Source organism: Kogia breviceps, chromosome X, assembly GCF_026419965.1.
Source record: "Kogia breviceps isolate mKogBre1 chromosome X, mKogBre1 haplotype 1, whole genome shotgun sequence".
Lineage (NCBI taxonomy): Eukaryota > Metazoa > Chordata > Mammalia > Artiodactyla > Physeteridae > Kogia > Kogia breviceps.
In genome coordinates, this window is record NC_081330.1 from 37,977,381 (window position 1) to 38,002,196 (window position 24,816).

General features: G+C 48.7%; 1 protein-coding gene across 8 annotated transcripts in view; it reads right to left on the reverse strand.

The window, feature by feature from the left end:
- FRMPD3 (FERM and PDZ domain containing 3) overlaps positions 1–24,816 on the reverse strand; it is a 132,032-nt gene that overhangs the window by 59,189 nt on the left and 48,027 nt on the right. For 2 of the 8 annotated variants that reach the window (XM_067023379.1, XM_067023380.1), the window contains exon 1: positions 20,829–20,901. The exons of 3 other annotated variants lie outside the window; for them this stretch is intronic. The gene's annotated coding sequence lies outside the window, so the exon portion shown is untranslated. Of the gene's footprint in view, positions 1–20,828; positions 20,958–24,816 lie in introns of those variants that run through there. 3 more of the 8 variants (XM_067023375.1, XM_067023383.1, XM_067023378.1) reach the window with 3 other exon arrangements.

Consider the following 24,816-nt stretch of genomic DNA (forward strand, 5'->3'; position numbering starts at 1 on the left):
CCTTCTGAACAAGATACAGAGGGCCGGGAGCTAATTAATCAAACTAGCGTAAGGTTTGGAAAAGAAGTTAGGAGGTTCTGACACTATGAGAGTGATTGTTGACTAGCTAAGAATACCAAATTCCTCGGGAGCACATGGTTGTAAGCAATTAGGTTGTTTATCAGGACACAGATTCGGTAGGTTTAGAGTAATCGTATAAAAGAGAAATTCATAGTCCAGGGCTTGTCTCTCTCCCAGAAGAACTCAGGCAGGAAGACGGACTGTGGCTGATTTGATTCCGACCACATCAACTCTGGCTGCACTCATGCTGGCTTGGGCTCTGTCTGGTGCCCCTGAGGGAGGTGAAAGGAGCTGCTAAGATGAGGTCAAGCCTGCTGAAGATGAATTCAGAAACTGGCTCCTTTCCTCTCATGCTGGTAAGACAAGTGGTCACTCTTCAACAGAAAGTCACTTGGAAGCTGGAACTTGGCTGGCTGGTGTTCTGGATAGGGACCCTCCCAGGACAGGGGCTCAGTGAGGGTGGTCTCAGGCTGGTACCTCTCTCATTTCTGCTCCTGGCGGCAGGCAGGCACTTGGCCTTGAAGGGAGCCAGAGAACATCTTCCTGTAGCTGCCATCTTGCCTCACCCCTACAGCTGCTTCCCAAACGAGCCCTTTGCCTCCTGTCATCCGACCTCAACTCACTGGCACTAAAGGGGCCTCTTCTTGGGATGACACCAGCTCATTTCCGCCATGGGCACCAGCCAGGGCAACCTGGATGATGAGAGCCTGTCGGGCTGCACATCCTGGAGCATGGGGAGCAGGGACACTGCAAGGAACATCCAGGCACCCGTGGGAGCACTTGATACCTTGTCCTGCATGCAGGGCCCCCTGGCCACTGCAGCCTTGGTTTTGCTGCCTTTTTCTTTTTCCAAAGCTGGGGACATGCCAGTCTCCACTGGGCCTTGAGGCACCACCAATTCTCATGAAAATAGACACTCCTGGTGCCAGGGGAGCCAACAAGCTAAGAGCCTTTTGTGACCCAAGTGTTCCGCTTTCCTGTTTTGACTATGTTAATCCATCAACAGGTATTTATCGAGGGCCTACTCACACAGCTGGAGCTTTGGGGGGCCCAAGAAGTTACAGATCTCTGCCTTCAAAGATCTTCCAGTCTAGCAGGGGGCGTGGGGGGAGAGGGGGCAGGTCAGAGAGACAAGTGTACACTGAACAAGAGAATTAGAGTGGTAACTGAGAATAGTATATGAAGTCCATGATTAAGGCCCAAATTGTGTGTTCAGAGAAGGGGGTGGAGGACCAGAGAGGGCTCCCAGGAGGAGACGGGAACCGTGCTGGATGGCCAGGAAAGGGCAGTGATCGGAAGAGTGACAAGAGGCTAAACTGTCTGTGGGTGGCCCTCATCTCCCCACAAGGGACCCGGCTATTTCTCCCACAGTCACAGGCATGTCTCCAGGTGCAACTGGAACACACTCATCCCTGGCTTGTCCCTAACAGAGCTGGACTACCTGTCCCTAATTAGACCCTCCCCCAATTCTGCAAGCAGCCATTTTTTCACACTGTCTGGGCCTTCCCAGCATCTGTGGTCAGGGAAGAAATACCTCCTTTAACTGACCAGAAGGCCATTTTGCAATGCAAATGGAAGCTGTCCCTGCCCTCCTGGGGTTTGCGTCTTTCAGTGTCTGCAGCTCAGCCCCTCTGAAATTTGCTAAGTGCCTAGAGACTTGGGAGTGACACTGAAGTCAAGCGGTGACGGATGACAGGAGCTCAGCTGTCCACGGTTCATGTGACTGCCATCCTGGGGGAAATATGCACTTTGAAAGATGCTTGGCTTCTGGCTTCTGGTCCCTTCAAACAGGGCAACCCTGAACAAAATTATGAAGCAGCCAAAGCTTATGGTCCTCTCTCCCCACCCTCTGCCCAGCTTTGTTTCTGGGATCTGCTATTTTCTTCTGTTTTCCCCAAAGCACGCAGTGCCTTCAATCTGTCCCTTTCCTACCCAAGGCCCCCAAAGGTGTCCCTTCACCCTGCGCCAGGCTTGCCCTCTCTAGTCAGTGACCTGGGTAAAGGTCTAGCCTTTTATCTTCTGCCAAATGATAACAACACTTTACAGCCATGTTTTTTTCTCATTTTTACACCCATTACCTCATCAGAAAAAAAGGTGTTTTCACAACCATTATCGCCTCACAGCTGCTGTCGTGCCAAATGAGCTAGTCTCTCTCTGGTCCTCCTCCAGCCCAGACTCCAAGGTGGAGGCCAATGAGGGCCTCGGCTAGAGCCAAATTTCTTAGACAGGGCCAACAATCCCAGCACCCACACCCACACCCACTCAGGGTCCTGGACCCTCTGGCTATTCAGTCTCCACCACATGGTTGGCCCAACCCTGCAGCCAAAATTCTCCACATCTAGCCAGCCGGCCCACATCTGAATTCATCTGTCTCTGGTCCCAGTCACTCAGTGTCATTGGGAGAATGAAATGACATCATGGTTACAGAAACACTTTGGAAGGCTAAACATATCACGTAGATGTAGAGGTGGCAATGTTACTGGTAGCATCATTCAGGGTGGCTGGAGGGGCAGAGGACGGGAGCTGAAGATACACTTCACCCGCTTCCTACAATCCAGGCCCTTCCCCCATCAACTCCTTGCCTCTAAGTGGCTGCCCCATGATATGCCCTGCCCCCTCGTTTTCCAGGGAACTGTCCCAACGATTAGACGACCTGACTCCCTGTGGACACCCTGACTCCAGTTCCTCTTGGGGCTAAATTCATCTCCCCATCACTGTCCAAAGAGGGACTGGTGGCTGGAGCTCATGCTGACAACTGTTGCTAGGCAGGATGTGGCTGAAGGACAGGTGAACTGAGAAGAAGACGGATTGATTCTCAGCTGCTGCTCTCTCCCCTGAAGTTTTCGGCAGGAAGCTGTTACATTTCTAACAGCTAAACTCCCAGGCATCAGCTTTTAGTTCCTCATACCTCCTTGCCTTTAGCTCCTTTTTCTTTACATTTGGTTGGCTCCTTGGGGAGTCTTGTCACTCCCCTTGCAACTGGCAGGCTATGGAGCCACATGGGGCCAATTAGCTCTCTGATTCCAGTCACAGGAGTCCGACTCTCCTGGAAGCTCCAGAGATCCCACATGGCAGCTGGGACCCCAGGGGATGCTATCTTCTCCTTCTGGCAGGGATGGGAGCTCCTTCCCTGGGACTGTGAAGGAGGTTCTCTGGGTGTCCCCTTATTAGGACCTTGAACACTAACCCTTCTTCTGCTAAAGGAGCCCTCACTTGGGCTCCTTACTCTAGCAGTGCAGCTCAGGCTTGAGTGTGTATATGCACCACCTGGGGGTATTGCTAGAATAATTCTGATGTAGTACGTCTGGAGTTAGGTCTAAGTTTCTAGCAAATTCCAGGATGGTGGCCAGGCTGCTTGTTCATGGACCACACTTTACAATGCTATTCTCAGACGATGAGAGGGTCACAATTACGTGGGAAGGAGGAGGTACTTTCATTCTGTTGGATTACAGCACTGAAGTTAAAACACAAATGCTGAGAGGGTACACAGCAGAAGCAAAAACAACTACAATCCTGCAGCCTGAGGAACGAAAACCACATTCACAGAAAGATAGACAAAAAGAAAAGGCAGAGGACTATGTACCAGATGAAGGAACAAGATAAAACCCCCCAAAACAACTAAATGAAGTAGAGATAGGCAACCTTCCAGAAAAAGAATTCACAATGATAGTGAAGATGATCGAGGACCTTGGAAAAAGAATGGAGGCAAAGATAGAGAAAATGCAAGAAATGTTTAACAAACACCTAGAAGAATTAAAGAACAAACAGAGATGAACAATACAATAACTGAAATGAAAAATACACTAGAAGGAATCAATAGCAGAATAACTGAGGCAGAAGAACAGATAAGTGACCTGGAAGACAGAATGGTGGAAATCACTGCCGTGGAACAGAATAAAGAAAAAAAAATGAAAAGAAATGAAGACAGCCTAAGAGACCTCTGGGACAATATTAAACTCGCATTATAGGGGTCCCAGAAGGAGAAGAGAGAGGAAAAGGACCGGAGAAAATATCTGAAGAGATTATAGGTGAAAAATTCCCTAACTTGGGAAAGGAAATAGCCACCCAAGTCCAGGAAGCGCAGAGAGACCCAGGCAGGATAAACCCAAGGAGAAACACACCAAGACACATAGTAATCAACTTGATAAAAATTAAAGACAAAGAAAAATTATGAAAAGCAACAAGGGAAAAATGACAAATAACATACAAGGGAACTCCCATAAGGTTAACAGCTGATTTCTCAGCAGAACCTCTTACAAGCCAGAAGGGAGTGGCATGATATATTAAAAGTGATGAAAGGGAAGAACTTACAACCAAGATTACTCTACCCAGCAAGGATCTCATTCAGATTCGATGGAGAAATCAAAAGCTTTACAGACAAGCCAAAGCTAAGAGAATTCAACACCACCAAACCAGCTCTACAACAAATGCTAAAGGAACTTCTCTAAGAGGGAAACACAGTAGAAGAAAAGGACCTACAAAAACAAACCCAAAACAATTAAGAAAATGGTAATAGGGACATACATATCAATAATTACCTTAAATGTGAAAGGATTAAAAGCTCCAACCAAAAGACACAGACTGGCTGAATGGATACAAAAACAAGATCCATATATATGCTGTCTACAAGGGACCCACTTCAGACCTAGGGACACATACAGACTGAAAGTGAGCGGATGGAAAAAGATATGCCAAGCAAATGGAAATCAAAAGACAGCTGGAGTAGCTATACTCATATCAGATAAAATAGACTTTAAAGTAAAGAATGTTACAAGAGACAAGGAAAGACACTATGTAATGATCAAGGGATCAATCCAAGAAGAAGATATAACATTTATAAATATATATGCACCCAACATAGGAGCACTTCAACACATAAGGCAAAAGCTAACATCTATAAAAGAGGAAATCTACAGTAACACAGTAATAGTGGGGGACTTTAACACCTCACTTACACCAATGCACAGATCATCCAGACAGAAAATTAATAAGGAAACACAAGCGTTAAATGACACAGTAGACCAGATTTAATTGATATTTATAGGACATTCCATCTGAAAACAGCAGATTACACTTTCTTCTCAAGTGCACACTGATCATTCTCCAGGATAGACCACATCTGGGTCACAAATCAAGCCTTGGTAAATTTAAGAAAATTGAAATCATATCAAGCATCTTTTCTGACCACAATGCTATGAGATTAGAAATCAATTACAGGGAAAACAAAAATGTAAAAAACACAAACACATGGAGGCTAAACAATACGGTACTAAATAACCAAGAGATCACTGAAGAAATCAAAGAGGAAATCAAAAAATACCTAGAAGCAAATGACAATGAAACCACGACGACCCAAAACCTATGGGATGCAGCAAAAGCAGTTCTAAGAGGGAAGTTTCTAGCAATACAATCCCACCACAAGAAACAAGAAACATCTCAAACAATCTAACCTTACACCTAAAGGAATGAGAGAAGGAAGAACAAACAAAACCCAAAGTTACTAGAAGGAAATAAATCATAAAAATCAGAGCAGAAATAAATGAAAAAGAAACAGAAAACAACAGCATGGATCAATAAAACTGAAAGATGGGTCTTTGAGAAGATAAACAAAATTGATAAACCTTTAACCAGACTCATCAAGAAAAAGAGGGAGAGGACTCAAATCAATAAAATTAGAAATGAAAAAGGAGAAGTTACAACAGACACTGCAGAAATACAAAGCATCCTAAGAGACTACTACAAGCAACTTTATGCCAATAAAATGGACAAGCTGGAAGAAATGGACAAATTCTTAGAAAGGTATAACCTTCCAAGACCGAACGAGGAATAAATATGAAATATGAACAGACCAATCACAAGTAATGAAAGTGAAATTGTGATTTGAAATCTTCCAACAAACAAAAGTCCAGGACCAGATGGCTTCACAGGTGAATTCTATCAAACATTTGGAGAAGAGCTAACACCCATCCTTCTCAAACTCTTCCGAAAAATTGCAGAGGAAGGAACACCCCCAAACTCAATCTACGAGGCCACCATCACCCTGATACCAAAATCAGACAAAGATACTACAAAAAAAGAAAATTACAGACCAATACCACTAATTAATATAGATGCAACAATCCTCAGCAAAATACTAGCAAAAGGAATCCAACAGCACATTAAAAGGATCATACACCATGATCAAGTGGGACTGATCCCAGAGATGCAAGGATTCAATATATGCAAATCAATCAATGTGATACAACATATTAACAAACTGAAGAATAAAAACCATATGATCATCTCAATAGATGCAGAAAAAAGCTTTTGACAAAATTCAAACCATTTATGATAAAAACTCTCCAGAAAGTGGGCATAGAGGGAACCTACCTCAACATAATAAAACCCATATATGACAAACCCAAAGCAAACATCATTCTCAATGGTGATAAACTGAAAGCATTTCCTCTAAGATCAGGAGTAAGACAAGGATGTCCACTCTCGCCACTATTATTCAACATAGTTTTGGAAGTCCTAGCCATGGCAACCAGAGAAGAAAAAGAAATAAAAGGAATACAAATTGGAAAAGAAGAAGTAAAACTGTCACTGTTTGCAGATGACATGATACTATATATAGAGAATCCTAAAGATGCTGCCAGAAAACTATTAGAGCTAATCAATGAATTTGGTAGTTGCAGGATACAAAATTAATGCACAGAAATCTATTGCATTCCTATACACTAACAACGAAAGATCAGAAAGAGAAATTAAAGAAACAATCCCATTCACTATTGCAACAAAAGTAAAGCAATTATACTCCAATAAAGATGTTAAAAAAAGAATAAAATACCTAGGATTAAACCTACCTAAGGAGGTAAAAGACCTGTACTCAGAAAACTATAAGACACTGATGAAAGAAATCAAAGATGACACAAACAGATGGAGAGATATACCATGTTCTTCTATTGAAGAATCAATATTGTGAAAATGACTATACTACCCAAAGCAATCTACAGATTCAATGCAATCCCTATCAAATTACCAATGGCATTCTTACATAACTAGGACAAAAATCTTAAAATCTGTGTGGAGACACAAAAGACCCCGAATAGCCAAAGCAATCTTGAGGGAAATCAAAGGAGCTGGAGGAATCAGACTCTCTGACTTCAGACTGTACTACAAAGCTACAGTAATCAAGACAATATGGTACTGGCACAAAAACAGAAATACAGATCAATGGAACAGGATAGAAAGCCCAGAGATAAACCCACACACCGATGGTCAACTAATCTATGACCAAGGAGGCAAGGATATACAATGGAGAAAAGACAGTCTCTTCAATAACTGGTGCTGGGAAAACTGGACAGCTACATGTAAAAGAATGAAATTGGGGCTTCCCTGGTGGCACAGTGGTTGAGAGTCCGCCTGCTGATGCAGGGAACGCGGGTTCATGCCCTGGTCTGGGAGGATCCCACATGCCACGGAGCGGCTGGGCCCATGAGCCATGGCTGCTGAGCCTGCGCGTCCTGAGCCTGTGCTCTGCAACGGGAGAGACCACAACAGTGAGAGGCCCGCATACCGAAAAAAAAAAAAAAGAATGAAATTGGAATGCTCCCTAACACCATACACAAAAGTTACCTCAAAATGGATTAGAGACCTAAATGTAAGACCGGGCACTATAAAAGTCTTAGAGGAAAACATAGGCAGAACACTCTATGACATAAATCACAGCAAGATCCCTTCTGACCCACCTCCTAGAGTAAGGGAAAGAAAAACAAAAATAAACAAATGGGACCTAATGAAACTTAAAAGCTTTTGCACAGCAAAGGAAACTATAAACAAGACACAAAGACAATCCTCTGAATGGGAGAAAATATTTGCAAAGAATCAACAGACAAAAGATAAATCTCCCAAATATATAAACGGCTCATGCAGCTCAATTAAAAAAAAAAAAAAAAAACCAATCAAAAAGTGGGCAGAAGCCCTAAATAGACATTTCTCCAAAGAAGACATACAGATGGCCAAGAGGCACATGAAGAGCTGCTCAACATCACTAATTATTAGAGAAATGCAAATCAAAACTACAACAGGTATCACCTCACACCAGTTAGAATGGGCATCATCAGAAAATCTACAAACGACAAATGCTGGAAAGGGTGTGGAGAAAAGGGAACCCTCTTGCACTTTTGGTGGGAATGTAAATTGATACACCCACTATGGAGAACAGTATGGAGGTTCCTTAAAAAACCAAAAATAGAACTACCATATGACCCAGCAATCCCACTACTGGGCATATACCCAGAGAAAACCATAATTCAAAAAGACACATGCACCCCAATGTTCACTGCAGCACCGTTTACAATAGCCAGGTCATGGAAGCAACCTAAATGCCCATCAACAGACGAATGGATAAAGATGTGGTACATATATACAATACAATATTACTCAGCCATAAAAAGGAACGAAATTGGGTCATTTGTAGAGACGTGGATGGACCTAGATACTGTCATACAGAGTGAAGTAAGTCAGAAAGAGAAAAACAAATATCGTATATTAACGCATACATGTGGAATCTAGAAAAATGGTACAGATGAACTGGTTTACAAGCCAGAAATAGAGACACAGATGTAGAGAACAAATGTATGGACACCAAGGGGAGAAAGCTGGGGGCGGGTGGTGGTGGTGGAATGAATTGGGAGATTGGGATTGACATATATACACTAATATGCATAAAACAGATAACTAATAAGTACCTGCTGTATAAAAAATTAATTTAAAAAAAAAAAGAAAAAAAAAAGAAAACACAAATGCTGTCTTAGAGAGAGAATACATGAAGCCATGCAAACAAAGAACTCACTGCCTGCATCAGAAAAGGAAAGAACAGGGAGGGCTCCAAAAGTATAAGAAATAAGACAGGTAAGGTTGCATTAGGGGAAAGGAGAGACAGATCTGGAGAGATGGGGCACCGTTTAGCCTTACTGAAGAGCTTGGTCAGCAAAAGAACAGCTTGAGGACTCACAACATCTGGGAGTAAGTTGAAGAAGATGCTGAGAGAGCACGGTACTGAAACAACAGCTGCCATTTACTGAGGACTCGCAATGCGCCAGGTACAGTGCACATATTGCCTCGATCCAGCCTCACGACAGACACCCCCCAAGTAGGAGATATTATCGCCATTTACAGGTGCGGAAACTGAGAATTTGTGAAGAGAGATTAAGTTAAACTTGCTCTGGAACACCCAGCTGTATACACTGTGGTGGAGTTAAAATGTCACCCCAGGTCCGTCCAACTCCAGAGCCAATTTTCCCACAGGATTTTGGCCAAGAACCCATGGGCTAAGTAGCAGGCAAAAAGTACACGCGGGGGGAGGGTCAGCAGACAGCTCCTCTGCCAGTGAACGGAGGGCCACGCCAGTGCTGTCAGAGCAGCCTGCCTCGAAGCCACCACAGTAGAAGGGACATATCAGAGACTCCAGCTACAGAAATGACTTCCTACCTGCCTGTAAGTCCACCTTTCCATATGGGAGACTCAGCCCAGCGGGCCTCACATGCCTGTTAACTTCGGTCAACACCAAAGACAAGTTCACTCAACTCGGGTCATCCCTCAGAACCCAGGGATTCTCATCCCCTAATGCTACACTTCTCCTCCCTTCAAACCCTTCCGCTGTACCCTCAGGAGCTCTTGGTCAACAGAAAACCCCTCTGTATCTTTCATTTACTCTCTGAAAGTGCCCTTTCACCTTCTTTCTCAATGGAAGCCTGGTCTGTTCCTTGAGGACATCATTTGGCCGCCAGCCCTCTCAATTGGAAGCTGGATTATTTTCCCCCTCAGATCTCAAGACCTTCAGGGAGTGTGGCGGGTGGAGGTAGGTGCAGGTGCCTCCTGGCTTGCCAGTACCATTCCTCCTTCCTCTGCCAAAAATCCTGCTCCCTTGAGGAACATGCCTGCTGCCCACCTCTACCACTCTGTCTCCCTCCCCACTGCTGTCTATGACATCCTGGGTGGTCCCCGCAACTCACTGAGGACTTCAGTTCCTAGTCACATGGGATCTTCCCCTCTGCTCTTTTTATTTTAATTTTATTTCATTTTTGGCCGCACTGTGCCGCTAGCAGGATCTTAGTTCCCTGACCAGAGATCGAACCTGTGCCCCCAGCACTGAAGGCGCCGAGTCCTAACCACCGGACCACCAGGGAATCCCCTAACTTTTTATTTCATTGTGGGAAAATGTACACAACATAAAATTTACCATTTCATCATTTTTAAGCGCACAGTTAAGTGGCATCAATTACACTCACATTGTTGCACAACCATCACCACCATCTGTCTCTGGAACTTCATCATCCTCCCAAACCGAAATTCTGTATCCATCAAACACCGATGCCCAATTCCGCTCTCCCCACTGTCACTGGTAACCACCATTCTATCTTTCTGGCTCCATGAATTTGACTACTCTAGGAACCTCGTAGAAGTGGAACCATACAACAGTAGTCCTTTCCTAACTGGCTGATTTCACTTAGGCTAGTGTCATCAACGTTCATGCATGTTGTAGCATGAATCAGAATTTCCTTCCGTTTTAAGTCTGAATAATATTCCATTGTATATATGTACCACATTTTAGTCATCTGTCAATGGACACGGGTTGTTTCCAACTTTTGGCTATTGTGAATAATGCTGCCGTGAACATGGGTGCACAAATATCTGAGTCCCTGCTTTCGCTTCTTTTGGGTATATACCCAGAAGGGAAATTGTTGGATCATATGGCTATTCTATGTTTAATTTTTTGAGGAGTTGACATACTGTTTTCTACAGTGACTGTACCACTTATATTCTTTAATAAATTTATTTTTGGCTGCGCTGGGTCTTTGTTGCTGCACGCAGGCTTTCTCTAGTTGCAGTGAGCGGGGGCTACTCTTTGTTGATGTGTGCGGGCTTCTCATTGTGGTGGCTTCTCTTGTTGCGGAGCACAGGCTCTAGGTGCGAGGGCTCAGCAGTTGTGGCACGTGGGCTTAGTGGTTGTGGCGCACGGGCTTAGTTGCATGTGGGATCTTCCCGGACCAGGGCTCGAACCCGTGTCCCCTGCATTGGCAGGCGGATTCTTAACCACTGCGCCACCAGAGAAGTCCCCCATTTTACATTCTTAACAGCAATGCACAAGGATTCCAACTTCTTCACATCCCTGACAATACTTCTTATTTTCTACCTTTTTAATAATTAAACATTTTTTTGATAATAGCCACCCCAATGGGTGTGCCCACTCCAACTCTTGATACCACCACTGGTGAATTCAACATCCACAGGGTGATGAAGAGGCCTCCAAAAACTGCTTCCTCTACCTTCATTCAGCCACTCATTCCATCATTACACCTAGATTTGGGGTCGTCATCAGATACTGGACCACCTCCCCAAATCTCCCTTGCCAACATCCCACTCTGTATTCCCCATCTATCCTGCCAGTGTACCTCTGCAAGGACTCCCACTGCAGGACTAATCGAGATCACCTATTCACACTTGTTATTCCCTTCCTTGGAAATCTGTTCCCCCATTCTTTGCAGAGCCAACTCTTCATTCACCCTTCAGGTCTCAGCTTAAATGTCATCTCCTCAGAGAGGCCTCCCTAAGCACTTGCCCCTAGTTATTCACCTTCTGCTCTCCTTCAAGCCCCTTCTTATTGTCACTTCCCTTCAGGTTCACATCATTCTTTTGCAAAAACACCTTCACCTTCCTTACTTCCTCTTCCTCTGCTATTCTTCCCTTGCGAACTCCGCTCCTCAATAAACTCAACCATATGCGTTATCCGTGCCTGTATCCAAGTAGCTAAAGGCAGCTGGAGAAAAACCACACACTTGAGTAGATGGCTTTCACTTTGTACCCATGGTCTCAAACCTGGTATGGGCTCTCAATGCTATCTGGCCACCATTTTCTCACTCTCTCAGATGACTCTTTCATAGCTCCTCCTCTCTCCTAGATCTTCCTTCCCCACCTCCCCATTTGTGCCAACAAGTCTCAGCTGATGACCTTATTCCATATGTTACTGAGAAAACTGAAGCCATCAAATGAGAGCTCCTTTATCTTACCACCACCAAATCTACACACCACCCTGTCTGCACCTGTCCCTGTGTTTTCTTTTTCCCCTTCTACTAAAATGGAGGATCTTTATTTCCTCCTATCAATGGCAGATCTCTTCAGTTATGCTCTGGTACCATAGAGGGTACTCAACTTCTCAAGGATTTTACTCCTTTGGGCATTCACTCTCTTCCCTAAGTCATCAATCTCTTCACCTCTCCAGAATCGTGCTAGCACACTGATGGAAACCATCCATCCTTAAGAAAACTAACAGAAACCACCTGGCTCCACTCCACAATCCCCTTACACTGTCCCACTTCCCGCCCCTCTTCATGGCAAAATCGCTCAAGAGTTTTCTACCCATATCTTCTCCACGTCTTCGTCTCCCACTTGCTCCTCAAACCACTCTAATCTGGCTCCCACATCTTTCAATTCCACTTAGTCACTCTTGTTAAGGTCACCAATGGCCTTCATGGTTATCTCTCAGTCCTCAGTGTACTCACCCTCTAACCAGCTTTGGACACAGCTGACCACTCCCTCCTTCTTGGGACACTCTCCTCCCTTGGCTTCTGTGATTGCTTCCTGACACCCAACTACCTTTCTGCCCACTTTTTCTTAGTCTCCTTTGTGGGTTTCTCCTCCTCCACTTAATCACTGGATACTGTGGTTCTTCTCAACTGGGCCGCAGGCTTTCTCTTCTCTCTCTACTCTCTTTCCCAGGTGACCTCATCAGTCCCCTAGCTTGAAATACAATCTATGTGCAGACAACTCCCAAATTTCCAGTTCTACCCACACCTCTTCTGTGAGCTCCCAAACTCCTTCCAATGATCTACTCTGACGTCTCTGCTGCCATGTCTCACAGGAATCACAAACTTAACATGTCCAAAACTGAACTCTTGATTTTCCCCCTCAAGCCCAGGCCTCCCTCAGCCCTCCTCATCTTAGTACATGGCACCAACACCTCTTCAATGACTCAAGCCAGAAACCTGAGTCATTCTTGAGTTCTGTCTCTCCCTTTCCCTCACCCCCACCTCTAACCCTTCAGTAAGTCCTTGCAGCTGTTCTTTCAGAATCTGACCAACTCTCTCCATCTCCATGGCTGTCACCCAGTTCAAGCCACCATCATCTCTCCCCTGGATTGCAGCAGTAGCCTCCTTCCTGGTCTCCCTCTGTAGCCACTGCTGACCCCTTTTAAGCCTGGTCGCTACAGATATTGCAAAAGCCCGAATCAGATCCCATCACTCCCCTGCCTAACACCCTGTAGACATTTCCCACTGCAAGTGAAGAACATCCAGAGTCCTTTGCCGTGGCCTACAAGGCCCTGCTGTTCTCTCCTCCTTGCCAAACTTCTCTTATGCTACTCGTACTCTTGCCTAGAACAATCTGGCCCCACTGGCCTCCTTTCAGTTTCTGAACACATCAAATTCTATGCTACCTCGAGGCCTTTCCACTTCATACTCCTTTTTCCTGGAAAGCTCTTTCCCCATTCTTCCCGTGGCTGATCTTTCATCCTTCAGGTCTCCATGTAAATATCAACTCCTCACAGAAGTCTTCCCTGACAACTCTGCCCCTTGATATTCCTAACACTGCAACCCGATCTGTTTCCTTCGTGAGACTCATCAGGCTCTGTAATTATAGATTCATTTATGTGATTATTTGGCCATAAACCCCATAAGAGTATTGACTATGTCTCTTTTGTTCAACAGTGTATCTATCTCTGGCACCTAGTATGTACCTGGCACATAGCAGGTGCTACAATAAATATTTTCTTTTTATTTATCTATTTTTTGGCCGTGCCACACGGCATGCGGGATCTTAGTTCCCCCGCACCTCCTACATTGGAAGAGTGGAGTCTTAACCACTGGACGGCCAGGGAAGTTCCTTTTTTGGGGGGCGGGGGGCGTACTGCACGGCATGTGGAACTTCCCAGACCAGGGATCGAACCCATGTCCCCTGCAATGGAATCATGGAGTCTTAACCACTGGACCACCGAGGAAGTCCCATATTTTCTAAATGGCTTGATGGATGCACGGATAGGAGTGATTTTGAGGTATATGGATTAGAATCCTCTGGCCATTCCATGCAATCCATTACCAAATGCCTACTGGTTCTGCCTCAGCCTGTGAAAGATAGGTTTCTAGATGGGGAGTCTCGTCCACGGGAGAAACCCTTCAACATCTCTGCCCAAATACAAAAATAGGGAGAGAATGGAGTCAAAGGAAGAGTACAGGAGGGCTACAGTCTAAGAAGAAGCGGTGGGAAATCTAACGGCTACTCCTTCCCAGGGAAGGAATGTTTCTTTAAAGAGCAAACAACTCTTCTTTCAGAATGGCCAGAGGCCCAGGGGGTGGGCAGGATGATTTTTGATAGTCTTTTCCCTTCCTGAGAGCCTCTGGGTAGACAATTCGATTACTTTCCCAGGGCTGCCTCCTGGGCTTTTCTCCTTCTTTCCCTCCAGGCCTTCATGGCCCTGCAACTTCCTCCTTAGCTGAGCCTGCAGAGGGATCTTCTGGAAAACCTGCTGGCGTCTGGATTCGTTTTCTGGTTGTCCAAGCAGTTGCTTTTCCCTTGAAGGCTGGAATGGAGGCACCTGTCACCTGTTCTACCAGGTCACAAGGGAGCAGGTAGAGAGACCAAAGCCATTTGTCCTTCCACAAATACCTGGGAGACTGGAGTCACCTCACAAAAGACCGACCCCATGAGGCTTCTGAGAGGATACTGCAGAGGACCCTCTTGACAGCCGAGCCCTCCCCTCCCTCCTTCTCCCGCTCAGGGGCTACACATCCAATAGACTCAGACGTGTTGTCTAATAGGCCCAGACACGCTCCTAAACCCTCCGTGCTGGGGCTTCCAGCTCAGTGACAGATGTGGTGAGGGCTGTGCCAGATGTGAGGCTCATGCCATATGGCCCCGTGGGTCACCAGGTCTGAAGCTGCTGACACTGAGCTGTGGCAGAGTTAGTGGGGAGATGCCTGCATTATAGACCCCACTCACCTGTCACTGGCAGAGGCAGTGAGGGTGACTGGAGCAACGAAATACTCACGGGAGCCTGAAGGAGTTGTGCCCAGAGCCAAGGGGCTCTGGGCACCCCGCCTCCACCCTCCACGTACCACACCAAGTATTTCTAAAGTAGGCAGAGACAGAGATTGACCGAGCCAGAGGGGAAGAGGTGAGGACAGGAGGGGAAGACAGCTGAGCAGGAGAGGGGGCCAGACAAAGCCAGGAGGGAGGGGAGAGGCGAGATGAAGCAGAGAAACCCAGACAGAAGCGCAGAAATGAGACAAGAGGAGGGCCTTGGAGACAGTGAAGGAGAAAGGACAGGCCTGGAGAAGGCAAGCCTGGCAGAGAAACTGTGACGGCCGACTCTCATTGCTCTTAGCTTTTTTTGGCGGCCCAGTCCTGTGCCTCGCCTGCTCTCGAAATGCCCTCGAGCTGTCCCCAGCTCTGCCCTCAGGCTCCGGCAGTGGGCCACGCAGTCATGAGAGCCTTCTGGTATGGGACTCCGGGTGATCAAGCTCTTTGGGGAAGGGCACTGCTGCTATTCTGCCACACTGACAGCAGGACGGCACCCGCCCCATTTCACGGCTGGGGAAATGGGGAAATGGACACCGTCTCAACTTGGGCCAATTCCCCAGCCACCAGAGGCTGTATTTTTCTTGCGAAAGAGAATGAGATCAAGAGGAGAAAATGGGAAGGGGAGAGAATTCCAGAAGGTGAGAGGGAATGGTCATGATGGGAAAAGTGGAGTTGGCAGGGAAGGGAGCAGTAAGCCTGAATTCTTCCCCTCAGTGAGCACACCTCTCTGAGGCCAGGCTGGGCTGCAGAGCTCTGGCACAGAACGCTAAGCCGGCAGAGGGTCCCTGGCCACCCAGATCTTTCTCTCTTTCCGGATCCTAGCCTCTAGTCTGCCCAGGGCTGAACTGGAAACAAGGTTTGGAGGCCAGATAGGGGGAGCAGGTGTGGACAGGAGCTGCTGGGAACATCCCAACAAGTAGCTGCCCCCAGCAGCCAAAGACCCAGGGCTCAAACAGCAGCCCTCTGGGGGCTGCTTGGCAGGCGCCGGCTGCACAGGGTTCCAGGCAAAGCCTCCTGAAGCCAAATGAGGGCCTACTCAGTGGGCTGGCTGTGCCATCTCCCTCCTCTCTGTGAGGCTGCCAGGCAGCGATGGGCCGGGCCGCCAGCCTGGGACGCTCCAACCCCTGACTCTGGTCAAACAGCTGGAGAATCTCAGAGTTGCCGGGGACTTGGGAAGTTATTTATTTCAGCCTTATCCACTCTCTGCGGATTTCCAGAAGCAGCAGCCCAAGGCTTTCTGGAGAAGGACTGCAGCTGGGGACCACAGGAGGGGCCAGATTTGGGCCCGTAGAGAGGGAGGGCACGGAGAACTGGCCCAGAGACAGACGGGGCGGGGGGTTGGCTGGAGGCATGAAGAGGACAGCCCGAGTGGGAGAGGGGTGCTGGGGAGAGGTGGACTGGGGGAGCAAGTAGCTGGAGCTGACACAGGGAGACAGCGAGAGAGTAAACCTTCTCCTCGCTCTCTCTCTCACGTCTGGCTCTGCTGGGGCATAAGGTCCTCTCCCCAGTGCCCCCTCGGGGCAAGCCAGTCTAGTCATAGCTGGACAGAGAAAGGCACATCCTTCCCGCTGCTTTGCCTAGATGGCCCATCTGCCCCCTTCTTGCCTGAGATGATGCAGGTGGCATGTGAAGCCCAGGCACCATGCCCAGCAGGCACCAGGCAAACCTCTTGAGGGAGCAAACCAAGCAAGGCCCGACTTCTGCCCTATGCACCAGCTTCAAGCTCTGTCCATCGAGTACATGGTGGGGAGGGGGTACAGGGCAGAAATCAGGCCAAGAAGCAACTTAACAAAAGAGGCTATGTAAGCAGAGGCCTGGTAAATTCATGTCACCCTGTTTGGAGATGTCCAGAGATGCCAACTACAGCCTCAGGGCAACGAGACACCTTTTATTCTGCCTAATTGCATCTTCCTGCTGAGGGGGAGGAAGGAATTAAAAGGTCTTTTCTAAAGCACAAGGAAGATCCTATGGTATCAGAAAAGGGGAAGCAAGGTTGGTGAACCCTCCACCTAAGGATAAAAGTGAAGGGCAAGAGCGGGTGCTGATTTTCTATCTCAGAGGGCATGAGCTAGCACCAAACACTCTGCACCTCTTTCATGTTATTAGTTGGGCCCCCCTGTCAGTTTCGAGGATGTGAAAAGCAGTAAAACTGCAAACCTCAAAGGGCTTGTAGGCTTGTCTTTGGGTGAAGGTGGTAAGGTGATTATGCCGTATTCCGCAACCAGCCTTGGGAGAGATAGAATCCTCGGTAATCCCAAGAACCCACAGGCTACCTACTTGGCAACACAGATTCAGTGATGGACCCCAGATTCAATTCATTAATTCTGGTTTTCACTAGAAAACCAGGCCCAGACATTGTAGAAAGACCCAAAAAGGTAACGAAAAATACCTATTTTTTTTCGCCTAACCCTCAGTTACCCAGAACGTGCTACTAACCAGAAAAGACCTTCCCCAAGCGTTCAGGTTTTGGCATTACGGTGTATTTGTATTTTTTCAGTGAGTAAAATCCACAGAACTGGGACTCTCTGTTACAGAATAATACCAGCTCTGCTCCCACCTGCCTTCTTCTAAAGGGAATAATAGCAGAGTCCCTTGCTGTGAGTCAGGGGCTCCCTCCACCGGCTCTTAGATAGCATTCATTCATACACAACAAAAATGTACTGAGCACCTACTACGTGCCAGGTACAGTGCCAGGCACTGAAGAGGAACTAGGGCCAGTCTCGCCCCTCAGGGAAGTTGCAGTCTGACGTGGGGGTAGGTATGTCAACAGAAAGAAAAAAAAATCATGTGTCACCTGGAACCACAGGGGTCAGCAGAGGATGTTATGGGAGTACACAGGAGGGCTGTTCCCCCCTCCCCATGACTCCCACCAGACCCCAGCCCCACCCCAAGCTGAGTGGCGAAGGTGAACAGGAGTCCAGCAGATGGACAAGGCAGAGAAGGGCATTCCAGGAAAGGAGAAGATTCAGTAAAGAGGAAAACCTCTAGGTATTTAAGTCACTGTAATTAAGAGAAGTCATTGAAAAAATGCAGGCAATACTGAAGTGAATCTGTAATTTCTAGCCACAGGAATGAGGGCAGAGGACGAGTGCTACCCAGTGGCCCCTTTCGTGCGGCCTTCTGACATGATGCACTGAACTCAGGAGAGGCCACAGAGACAACCAGGGACACAGCCCAGCACTGGATTACCAGCCACACATCCTATGCACCACCCAAAAGCTACACGTGGAAGACCCCCCTCTCATGGGAGGGGGCAGGAGGAGTGGACCGCTAGCAGATGCACTGAAGTTCAGCCATAGTAATGGAGACCAAAGCCACGAAGCTCACACGCCGTTACGTCCACACCGAAGAGGGTCTGTGGAAGAGGATCTGTAAATGGGTCAGGGCTAATGGTGGGAAATTACAAACATCCCCACTGCAGGACCAGACATGCCTCAGGAAGAGCCCCTCGGAACCTGGCCACATTCTGTTCAGTTCACAGGGGCCATCCTGGGGGAAGGAGGGACAAAAATCAATAGGAATAGCAATACTTCTACACAAGTGTCTTCTGCAGTCTCTGCTACTTAAGTCCTGGCCGAAAAAGAAGCCCCCTCTCCCTCCGCAGGAGGTGGGAAGATGGCTTTGCTCAGCATTGCAAATAAGGTTCTAAAAACTTTTTAGAAAATAATTCCTAACAGTGGTACTCAGATAGAGCCATAATGTTGGATTAACAGGTCCAAGCCAGCAGACCAGACACTTGTCCAATTAATAAAACTTATAAAGCAGAACAACTTATTGATGTTACAGGCACAGCACTTAGTGCAACGACAAAACCCAAATCCATGCAGAACACTCCATGTTCTTTAGGAAGCCCTTTCTCCACCAACCTGTACAATCCTTTCTTCAGTGCAAACAGGGGGCTGGGGAATGGAGGGAACAGTGCAGGGCTCTGGACAACTGGCGGAGGAGGAGATGGCTCAAGGAGTTGGCACAAATCTGCCAAAGGTCAGATCTAATCTGGACTTTGGAGGCAGACGATCTGGGCTGGAATCCGAACTCTGTGGCAAGTTACTCAACCTCTTGAGCCTCAGTTCCTTCATCTATAAAATGGGGTTCATGATAGTACCTATTTCAAAGTACCTACATGAAGATTAAATGCACTAAGTAAGTGTTGAATCACTAGTGGCTATTAGCAATCACGATTATCATTGTTATGTTTAGATACTAATAGGATCTGCTGTCCTGTTACAGTCCACTTGGTTTGCCTCTCTTCACAGAATGTAATGAGGATGATTTGAAAATTGGTTCAAATCTCTTTGGACCTTGGGCCCTGACTTCAGATCTACAGGATAAATAAGCTGTACTGTGGGGAAAACAAAGCCTGTGTTATTACTTCAATAAAGTCAAATTCTCACCCTCTTTCTAGTGGTTAACAGTCTGGGTGCGGAAGTAAGAAGTGGGGGCGTGGAACACGGGGTGGGGGGGAAGCCCAGCTCTGCTTCTCACCAGCTGTGGGACCTTGGGCTTGTCCACCCCTCAATTTCCACCACCTCAATCTCCTCATCTGTAAAATGGGGAATTTATCAGGTTCTACCTCACAGGGTTGTGAAGATTAAACACACGTAAAGCACTTACTACAACTGTGCCGGGTACAAAGAAAGCACCGAGTGAATGCCAGCTACAGTTCTGACTGTACACGAATTCTCATTACTACCTAAAGAGGTCAGCACGATGCTTGGCACATAGTAACAGCTATTATGATCATCAGGACTCTTGGTACAGATGAGAATCTGGGGGGTGGGGGTGGCAAGCATAAGGGAGATCTGGGTCTTCTCTAAGAATGGGACTCTGTGACTTCGGATAAACTCACCTTTGTGATCTGAGACACCACCGTCCCCCCCACCCTAGAATTTTACAAAGCTCAGGAAAAGAAAGTGACAGGTACGGGTCTGCATATTCCCACCTGCCAAGCTTTCTACAAGTAATGCATCACCTTGTTGGGCGGGCGGTCTTGTTTCTCAGCGCCGAGATGCTTCGTGAACGCTGAGGCCACGCGAGGGCAGGCCAGCCAGGGTGCGCCGGCCCTGGGGAAGCTGCGCCTAGAAGTCCCCGCACTTCTGACGCCGGGCTCCGGCGGGGGGGCGGAGCTTCGGGACAGGGCAGCTGCGGGGAGGGCGGGGCCCGAGTCCCCCAGGGGTCGCCCCTGCCCCCGCCGGCGTGTGCCTCGCGGCTTCTACCTCTCCTCCCCCCCTCGCCACCGCCACTTCCAGAGGAAAACTTCCCGCTCACGCCGCCACTTTTCCACGGGCGTCCAAACCCTCGGCCCCGCGCATCTTGTCTTCCAATCTCCTCGCGGGTGGCCTGTCAACCCGAACGGCTCCTTAGGGACTGGGGGTGGGGGGCTGGTGGATGGTGGGGAGGAGGGATGTCGGCTCCGGTCGAGCCAACTCTGTCCACGGTCCATCGACTGCGGGAGCCCGGCGGGTGCGTGCCCAGGACCAGGGATCCATGCCAGCGCCGCCTGGAGTCGCTGTGTGGGGCCGGTGAGGACCCCAGCACCCGGCTGCCGACCCCCCCAACCCCACACACCCCGGCCTCATCAGCTGGGTGCCCCTCTTTCTGGTCCTTTCCCAGGCGATCCCAAACCTGGCTGCGCGGAGCGCGATACTTACTGTCGAGGCCCCCTGCGGGCCGCGGCTGGGCGGCTGCCCTGGCCGGGGAACCCTCTGGCCACCCTCTGGCCGTCTCCCCCTCGCGCTGCCCCGGGCTGTGCCCAGTGCCGACGGTAGCGGCAGCGGCGTCTGTAGGAAGAGAGAGATCACGCCTGCCTTAGAAACCCAGCCCCTGCTGTGACCAGAATCTTAAAGGAGGAGGCGACTGACTGGCTCGGCCCCAGGGCCGCGGCTGAGCTGAGGTGGCGAACTAGCGAGGCAACTGGTATACACAGCGTCTGCTGCCTCTCGCCCGCCTGCAATCCGCCGCGGAGGAGCTCCCCCCTCACCCTTCACCCTGGACAGGCCCCCGCAGGGGAGCCGGCGAGGGGGGGGCTCCAAGTACAGTGACGGGCGGATAATCCAGCTGCCGCTGGGTGAGCACTTACTAAGCACCGGGCACTGTGCTTTCCATCCATTTTCTCACCTCATCATCCTCCCCATTGTACAGAAAATAAAACCGAGGCTCAGGGGAGCAAAGGAAATAGACCCAAATGCAGGAGCTGGTAATGAGTGGCGGGGAGAGATCAGAAACCCGAAGGGTCGCAAATTCGCCGCTGCCTGCCTCAAAAGCCACTTTGTGCTACTGCAAAGCAATTATTTGAATACCCGGGTCTCCACCTCCTGTTCCCCCATTTTCCGGCCAGGACTAGGGACAGGTGGCAACTCCAGGCCAGTTTGCTGGTGGAGGTGGGGTAGGGGCCCTGGGAGGTAGGATCCTGACTGCAGTGCCTGGTGCCAGGGAGCGGTCATCCCTTTTTACCTCAGACAATTCACCTACAACGTGCCAGGCCTTCTGGAAGACAGGAAAAGGTCTAGGAGATAGTCTCGGTCCACGTGTGATCCAGGAGACAGGCAGTGAGCCTGTGAGGTGTGGGTTATGCTAGAAGGGTCAAAGGTGGCGGGTGCAGAGGCCCTAAAGGAGCAAGTAACCAGTGTCCTCAGACACCCACCACAGAACCTTGGGGAACCGCTGGCAGGGATCACACCACCCACTCCTCTTTAAAGGATGAGTGGAAGGCAGCCTTGTTGGGAGACTGAGCCCTGTGGCTTCTCTCTGGGAGCTACCCTAATCTCCCTGCCACGGCAGTGACATCTGTGAAATGGGAAAGATCTCTTACTCCTTCCTTCCTGGTCAAAATGATGAAATAACACCAAATTCCTGCCCTTGTATTCTGATCATAAAAAAGAGAGCAGTTTTCGAACTTGTATTCCTCCCTGCCTTGCTCCTGCTTATCCACTCACTCATTTGGCAAATGTTTATTAGCGTCTACTGTGTGTCAGGTACCATGGTAGGTGCTGGGCACCTCCACAGTTCTATGGGGGAGTCTACATGGGAGGCGGAAGGCACACAGGGCTGGCAGTTAGGAAACACATTTTAAGTCCTAGTTCTTTGACTAAATAGCTGTGTGACCCTGGATGAGTCATGTATCCTTTCGGGACCTCAGTTTTCTTGTTGGTCAAACAGGGATAATAACACCTCCCCATCCTATTTCACAGGGGTGTTTTGAGACTCAATGGAGATGATGGATGTGAAGGAGCTTTGAAAAGTATAAAGCCACTAGACAAATGTCAGGGATTAGTCTGTCTCCAAGGTGGGAGGGGGCTGCTGGGAAGTAAAGCTTAAGAGAAATCCTGGCTGACTTTCCCAAATGGACTGCACTGAATTCCATCTTCCCCAAGTCACTGATTCTGCACTCAGGCAGAAGTCTTTGCTCTGTGATACATCGTCTTCCATCAGCAGTGCCCATGACACCAGGGTTAGTGATGACCTGGTCTTAAGCCGGGAGATTGTTTGGGGGACTTGAGTGGAACCAGGGGGCCAGTTTTGCCTCTGGGTCTCTAATTTCTGTTAACAGCAGCATCCTCCCCCCAAATCGAGCCCGCCGGATGTGTCTAGATAGAAACTACTTGAGGCCCCCAGAGACACCCTTTCAGGAAGCACAGGGCTCATGTCAGACAGCAGTGGTGGCCTTGAGGGTAGATGCTCTCTCTGCTCTTTTGGAAGCTAGGGGTTCTGGGTTCAGCCCAGCTGACTGAGATCTACAACAGAACTGGGGGAACCTCTGGGAGGGTCTTCAGTGTGCTCAGTTCAGCCCTGAAAGCAACCTCAAAAAGACCGATAATCTAAATTATACTACTACACCTGTTATGCAACACAGCTACAAGGCAAATTCCCAAATTTCCAAGTACTCTCCCCTACCCCCAGCTACCCCAAGTAAACACACAGTCTAAGGAAATACAGGGTCTTACCAGGCAAAAAGCTTCCAGACAAATTTGCTAGCCTCCTTCCTTCTTCCCTCTCCCCCTCCCCAACAGACTGTCAATATGAAGTCCCTTCCATATAAAAATAGAGAACCGATGCAGAAAAGGGAGGACTCTGGGGACCATGGCTGGGCAAGTCCAGAGCTGCACTACACAGCTCTGGAGCCAAACCAGGATGGAAGTCAGAGGCAGAGACGGAAAGGAGCCCGGACTTGGGCCAGGGCACCTCCAGTCAGCAGGCCCCTGTGGGGGAGGTGCAGACTCCCAACCCAGCATCCCCTGGCGGTCTCAAGGCGCCCCTCAATGTCCTCATAGATTCCACTGTCACATCCATCTCGCCCAGGCTGCTCCTCTTAATAAAGGGCCCCTGCGGCCACACCAGACGGCCTGATGTTAGCCTTCTTCACTCTCCCACCCTCCTCCCCAGCGTGGGCCACACAGTAATGATTCAGGCCTCCTGGGTCACAATACAGTCTCCTGGAGAAACGCTTCCTGAGCGTCCAAGCCAGGGTGTGATGAAACTTTGGGTGTGGGTGTATCAAGTACTCCTTCCTTGCCCCCTCAGAGTGGCCTGGGCCCTGGATTCAGAGTCTCAGCCTGCATCTTCCTCCAGCTGTATAACCTGAGTCCAATTTGCAAAGCCCTTCCTTGGTGATTGTCAAAATAAATCCCCCATCTCTATCCCCCTGAAAGGCCAGAAAGCTTCAAGATCCAAAGGAATGAATCACCCATGGTGAAATTTCAGGCACAGTGACGGGCAATTGAGGAGACATATTTGATCACATCATGTTTACCTATGTGTAAGGTTGGCGCTGAGGATATTCTGGCATTTTCCCTCAACTATAATGAAGACTTGGAATAATAGCAAAGGAAGCCATAGAAAACACACCAGGCTGGGAGCGGGGACATCTTGCTGCTCATCCCAGCTCTGGTGCTAATTAGATGTATGGCCCTGAATGCCCTCCAACTGTCCCCACCTCCTTCGGATCCAGCAACTAAAGGGTTAATGCCTGGCCCAGTAGGGGCTGATCATTCTGCCTGGTCAGCCGTATAGGTGATATAATTAATATTTTTATTATCACCCCACTCTAGGATTCCACTCTAGTCTAACACCCCCTCCAGGCCATTTCTCTGTGAAGATGCGTCAAGGGCTCTCTGGATTGAGGTATGCCCCACTTCCTGCCTCTGAGGCAGGTGGGTCCTGGTTGTGTCACAGAAGGTAGAAGAAGGGAGCAGGGGTTGAGGGGGTGACTGGCTCTGCAGTTAGTAGCAGCTGCCCTGGTGACTCTGTCCTGGTGACTCTCCGTCCTGTGGTCTGGATGCACTTGCCAGAGGATGAAACCAAATGTGTTGAAGTTGGAGGGACACTCCTTTCGACTATTACCTGAACGAGGCACTGATTCTGTACCCCTCCCTGGCCTCCCCCCTGCCCCTGCCACCTCACCAAGAGCTGTCAGGAGCTCTTATCTGCTTCCCAGGCCTACCTGGGGTGCCTGCCACCATTTTCTTTCCCTCCTTAGTAGCTGACCACTTCCCTTCTGCTCTTAGCCGGAGCGAGCCTCCTCAGCATTGAAACCCCCCCTCACTTGGCCTGTTTCTCCGCCCTCTGCTCTTCTACTTCCTTCTCCCTGCCAAGGCCTGGCTGCTCCAATGGGTGCTTTGCCCCTGTGGTGCGAAAGTTCTC